Raw genomic sequence first — 6,206 nt, 5'->3', positions numbered from 1 at the left:
AAAAAAAATTACAAACTAAATTGTTCTCAGGGGGGATGCAAACAGGGAAGATCTAGATATTTAAGAACCTGTTTATTTCTGGGAGTAGTAAAAACCTATAATAGTTCGGGGATATTTTTATGGTTTGGGAACCTGGACCATATATTTACCGATTCGAACATTTAAGAAATCGTGAGTTTTTATTTCCTTATTTCTTATCAATTTTTTTTAAACATATTTAGTCGAATGTCTAAATATAAACAATAAGGAAGTTCTTATGAACAATAATATTTAATTAAATTTAATTTGAATTAATTTTTCGATGAATAAAAAAAACTTTATAACAACATTTAAATTTTTAAAACAAAAGTAATTAATATATGCAATACTTTTTACTTTTTTTTTTAACATTGTATGAGCGTAAAAAATGTGACTTCTAATGTTTTGTAATTTTTTAATTTTCTATTTCCTAATTATTTTGAAATGCATTTCCCCCCCCCTCTTTATTAGCGGAAGGAGATTAGTGTTAGTTATAGCATTATGCTATCAGTTTATGAAACGAAGTCGAATCAGTATAACACGCAAAAAGCATTATTGGCAATTATTAGAAGCAAAAAAAAAGAAGAAAAAAACTAATCCCACATGAAAGCAAAATATTTTAAAATTTTTTTGTCTTCCAGTTGTTCGCAGGGGCGCCTTTTTGACCCTCATACCTATGTCCGATTTTATTTTATTTTATAACCATCGTTGAACAGCCGACGCAATTTTAGGCTAACGACTAGTGATGTTCTATTCCGTAGCCTAATAATTTTGAACCCAATACAGAATACAAGGGGAGTTCTGGATCAAGTATCAGGGGAAATCTGCGACTTTTTGGTGGAACTAACCCCCATTTGCGTTACATGGAGAGCAAAACCACGAAAAACCTTCCACGGTCTTAGCCTGATGGCAAGGGAACTCTAATCCAGGATCCGTCTACAACTGAGAACTTTTTACGCCAGTATTGTGGCTGGTGCGAGACGGGTGCGGAATTCGTATCGACCAGCCATCGCTCAGATTTGAAGCCGGTTTACCACATAGGAAGGCGAACGCTCTATCTCCACCCAGTGCCGTAGCGAGCTTGACTCGCGCCCGGGGCACAATACCTTTTTAGCGCCCCCCCCCCATTCGAAATCCATCTAATATTATAAGTAAAATATACTCGCAAAGTAATAAATAAATAAAGTAGAATTAATAAAGTCATAGGCTCAAGTTAAGCATTAAATTTGAGACAAAAAATGTAGTTGAGAAAACAAGACTAGACTTTGAAATGTATATGATCATCTAGAATTAGTTCATAAGATACCTATTATTTATTTTACATATTTAAAAAGAAATATTTTAAAAACACGCAGTTTTAAAACAATAAAAAAGTAAATATTTATTATCTCTAAGGAGAAACATATATTTAATAATATGATTATAATACAATTATAAAACTAATTACTATGTGTAAATTTTCCGCTATTAATAATATCATCAAAGTTGATCATTTCAAATTTTTCTCTTTCCACACTTAAAAATGCCAGGTCACTTAGGTGATCTTGTCCCACCGTTGATCGTAGATATGTCAAAATTAATTTTAATTTGCTGAATGACCATTCGCAGTTAGCAATTGATACTGAGATAGTCAGGAGTATTTGAAGTGCCACTCTCAGGTTTGGAAAAACATTTTCTCCATACGGGATTATAAAAGTAAGAAATTCTAATGGAGTTTTAAGTTCAATTTCTTTTCTACAAAGGAGTAACACTTTACAGTCACATTCTTCGATAAAGAGTTCTATTCCATTGAAATCTGTATTATACACTGTACAAACATACAAACGATTTTTGTACAGTACAAATATTTGGAGATAATATATGTAACCACACAGCGTAGATGCCATAAGGAAGTGCTGACAGATACAGGTCGAGTCAGCCAGCCATTAGAAAAGACGTGTCATTTCTATTATGAATATATTATTACAGTTTGATTAGTGTTCCTTTTTATTTACGAATTAACATTTATTATATTTCACTGGCACTAAATTTAAAATATTTTTTGCAGAAATAAATTATAATAAAAATAAAAATTATCCAACAATTTTTTTTGTTTTGCTGACCATTTGGCGCCCCTTTGTGAGTAGCGCCCGGGGCATGATGCCCCCCTTGCTCCCCCCTCGCTACGCCACTGTCTCCACCACGACTCCCACCTTTGCTCGATTGGCATATTCCAAAGTTTGGAATTAGTCCTTCCATGTCCAACTAGCTACACAAAGAATAACTTTATACGTGAACTACAGCGAATAGAAGAGTTTTATTCGCTCATAAATTTACCAATCGTTATTAACACTAGAAAGACGGAAAATTGGTATATACCAGGGGTTTCCAACTGGCGGCCCGCGAAGCCTTTTTTTGTGTCCCGCGAACTAAAATATGTTAGTTGTCATTTTTTTGCGGACAATTTTCGTAAAAAATTTATATGGGTTTAAAATATTTTTCTCGTTAATAAAAATCTAATTTCTTCATTTCTGTGAAATTTAACATACCAACTGTGCAAAGAAATTTATTTTTCAGGTTTTGCATCCAAGAAAATATTTATTCAAATACAAAAATAATCGTGTATGTTGCTCTTTTTTATTTCATTTTTTTCGTATTTTATGAATATAATTTAGCATGTGCGTATCAGAAATTTTCTCGAAGGAATTCTCCGATTTAACTTTTAGAAACCACTCATTTTGTACGAAAATATTTAAACACACATTTGTAAATTCTGGTGGTTGCAGCAGACAAACCTTAATTTTCTCATTGATTATTTTGTGTGCTACTATGTAGGTTTTAATACAATTAGATATATGTTGCACATTAATTGTTTAATACATAGGTGCGCACTTGAAAGTTATTGTAGCCCGAATTTTTATTATTTATTTAATATTTTTAAAATTATTATGAATAACAATTAAATATTTTTAAAAATCTACTTCTTATTTTAATTTGTAATTCAATACTTCTGTTTTGTGAAGAGAAGCAGAACTCTTAGTGTAGACTTCGAAATGTTTATTACCATCGATATGAGTCATTGATGACAGATATCCACTGAGGAAACGAGTAATGGCAGTTTGTTCTCGTCTACTGCTGCCCCGAGACAAGGAGCCCCCTGGGTACCTACTCTGATACCATGAGTGTACCGGTGGAACCGTCCAACTGGCTATATTCTTTGCCTTGCATTTAGAAAAATGCTCCAAACAAGTAAGAGGAGCGATAGTCGTAATGGCCTCTTCAGCACCTGCTTTGGCCAAACTGTCAGCAACTGTTCCAACTACATCGACATGTGACGGAATCCACTGAAAGTGGATCCGATGAGAAAGTTGACATGATGGAGTCCAGACCCTCAAGAAATGCAATAAGTTCGCTTCGGAATACCGAGTAGAAGCCCGGGTTTCCTCTCTTGATTTTTATTTCCTGATCCCGAAGTTTAATATAAATGCCACAGCCAGATCTGTCACCATCAAGTCTACTGTCATCTGTATTCAACTGAGCAGCGTCCATGGGGACATTATTAATTCTTTCAAGTGCTAGCTGTTTCATGTAGTACGGCAAATCAATTTGTTTGTTAACCCGGACAGGAAGATCAACATGAAAGAGAATCCCGTCAAGACAGTCACTCAGAAGATTCGATAATCTGTGATAGACTGTAATGTTCTACAGAACTGGCGATGAGGTTGCCAGAGATAACCTGTCCAAGGGGACTACCCCGCTTAAATCTTTGCCAAAGAATAAAGTCAAAGACTTTTTGGTTACTGTTCCATGATCCCAGAAACTTCGAAGTATGGTTCTGAGAGCCTAGGCTGGAGAGCTTACTGTAGTACTTCACCAAGCATGCATTTCTTCTATGTCTCAAAGACTGCAGATCAGCTTCATAAAGTACAATGTCATTCGGGCAAGAATTGCGAAGGCCCGTGATGATTCTTGCAGCACTGAGTTGAACACGTTCAAGCTTCTGCAGGTTTGAGTCTGAAGCACTACAAAAGATGGGAAAGCCGTATTCCAAAATGGGTCGAATAAGAGAGACATATGTATTTCTAAGGGTACTAGCATCGACACCCCAATCACGACCCGAAATGGATTAAGGATACTAATGCGTTTCCTAGCTCTCAGAGTAAGATGTTCTAGATGACTGTTACCCAGAATCTCAGGATCTAGAACGAAGCCAAAATATTTTGGGTGTTTCTCCACTTCCAGGAACTGACCATTGAGCTGGATTCCTAGTCGAAAATTATATAATTTTCTATTAGTTGTGAAGAAACTAACGGTAGACTTTGAAGGGTTAAAACACAGTCTGTGGTCAACAGCAGACCCCCACATGTCTGCAGCCAGATTCACTCTCTCCTCAACCTTTTCAATATCAGAGCCGGAACTCCAGAGAACAATGTCGTCTGCGAAAAGTCCAATTTCACAGTTCTCAGGTATGACTTTTTCAATTCCTGCAATAGAGTGAACAAGGTAGGGCTCAAAACCGAGCCCTGAGGAACATCTTGACTTATTTTAACACTCTTTGAGACCGAAACATTGAACCTCACTTTAATGAGTCTATCTCTCAAAGAATTATAGATCCAAGGCAGTGCTCTACCTCGTATACCGAATTTGTCATACAATTTGATAATCAGCTTCTGAGACCAAACTCTGTCAAAAGCCTTAAAGAGGTCTAGAACGGCAGCTATGGTATGATTTGTAGGTTTCATACTGTGTGCGTTTCTGACTCTTTGGCTAAAATAAAGCACCTGGTCGGCTGTGCTGTGTCCTTCTCTAAATCCACATTGCTCATTCGGTAGAAGGTTGTGGGAATTTAGGTAATACGTAAGTCTTTTTAAAATCATTTTCTCTTTAATTTTACATGAAATGAATGTCAAAGCTATGGGTCTAAAACTCTCAGCAGAAGTAATATCTTTGCCAGGTTTTCTAATAGGGACCACAACTGCTTTTTTCTAATCTCGAGGAAGACGACCCAGTCTCCAGGAGTCATTTATGATGTCTAGAAGTCTCTGTTTTCCATGTGATTCCAGATGACAGACCATTTGGCCTTGAACACCATCAGGCCCAGGTGAGGTATTTAAGTTCGAGTCTGAAATCGCATTTCTCAAGCTCCTGGGCTAAGAAGGGTCCGCGGAAAACGGCTGGACCCTCATGAGGATTGCTGCGACAGCCATGAAACTACATTGCTAGCACTAGTTTTAACATACTCGTCGTTACCAGAAAATTTCAGGCTATTCACTGATTGGTAATCCTCTCCTAAAATGTTAGCTGCCTGTTCATCATTCTGAGCCAAGGCGCCATCTTGAGATTGTATAGTATTGCACTTTTCGAATTGGGGCTGGTCTTTACTAATGCCCTTAACCAGCTTCCACAATTTGCTGTTGGATGATCTTGAGTTCAGACCAGCACAAAAATCATTCCACCTGTCTCTCTTGATCTGAGCGTACATCTTTTCTAATTATGCATTCACCCTGTTTAGTAAGACTTTGTTGGCGTCAGTATGGACAGAGTCCAGATCATTTAGGATTTGTCTTCTCTCTGCAATTAGAGGTTGGAGGGCAGGCATTTTGCTGGTTAAGAAAGGTCTTTTCCTTTTAAATTTGCCCCTTGGAATGGACTGGCCAGCAGCGTTGTAAATGATTTGTTTGAAGGAGGGCCAGTCAGTCTCTAGGTTATGAGTAAGGGGTTTCTCACAAACCAAACTTTCGTTGAGATCAGTGAAAGCCTGCCAATCAGCACGCTTGAAGTTCCATCGCCTATTGCTGAACATGTAAGCTGGTTGCCTCTTATTCAGTTCTAACAGGATTGGAAGATGATCACTTCCTATGTTCTCAACCACTCTCCAGTTACAGGCGGGGGCTGAGGTCAGGACTAACAATGGTTACATCCAAGACCTCCCTCGTATTGTGGCTATATGAAAAATGAGTGGGTGAACCATCGTTAAGAAACACAAAACCCTTATCGTCGACCATGTTTACTTTATTATATTTTTTAATAAACTTTACTATTAGAAATAAATAAAAAAATTTCCTCTTCAAGAATCAGATAGTAAAATTATGAAATTTAATTGCACACTGTAAAATATAAACTTTCAGAGAGAGAGAGAGTCATGTGTTAAGATAAGCAACATCGAAGTATCTTCTCTTAAAAAATATTGCGTCAACTTTTTAAAATTT

The sequence above is a fragment of the Parasteatoda tepidariorum genome, chromosome 9, assembly GCF_982258835.1.
Source record: "Parasteatoda tepidariorum strain Cologne lab strain chromosome 9, Ptep-v5.0, whole genome shotgun sequence".
Classification (NCBI taxonomy): Eukaryota; Metazoa; Arthropoda; class Arachnida; order Araneae; family Theridiidae; genus Parasteatoda; species Parasteatoda tepidariorum.
This window is presented reverse-complemented; position numbering follows the sequence as displayed.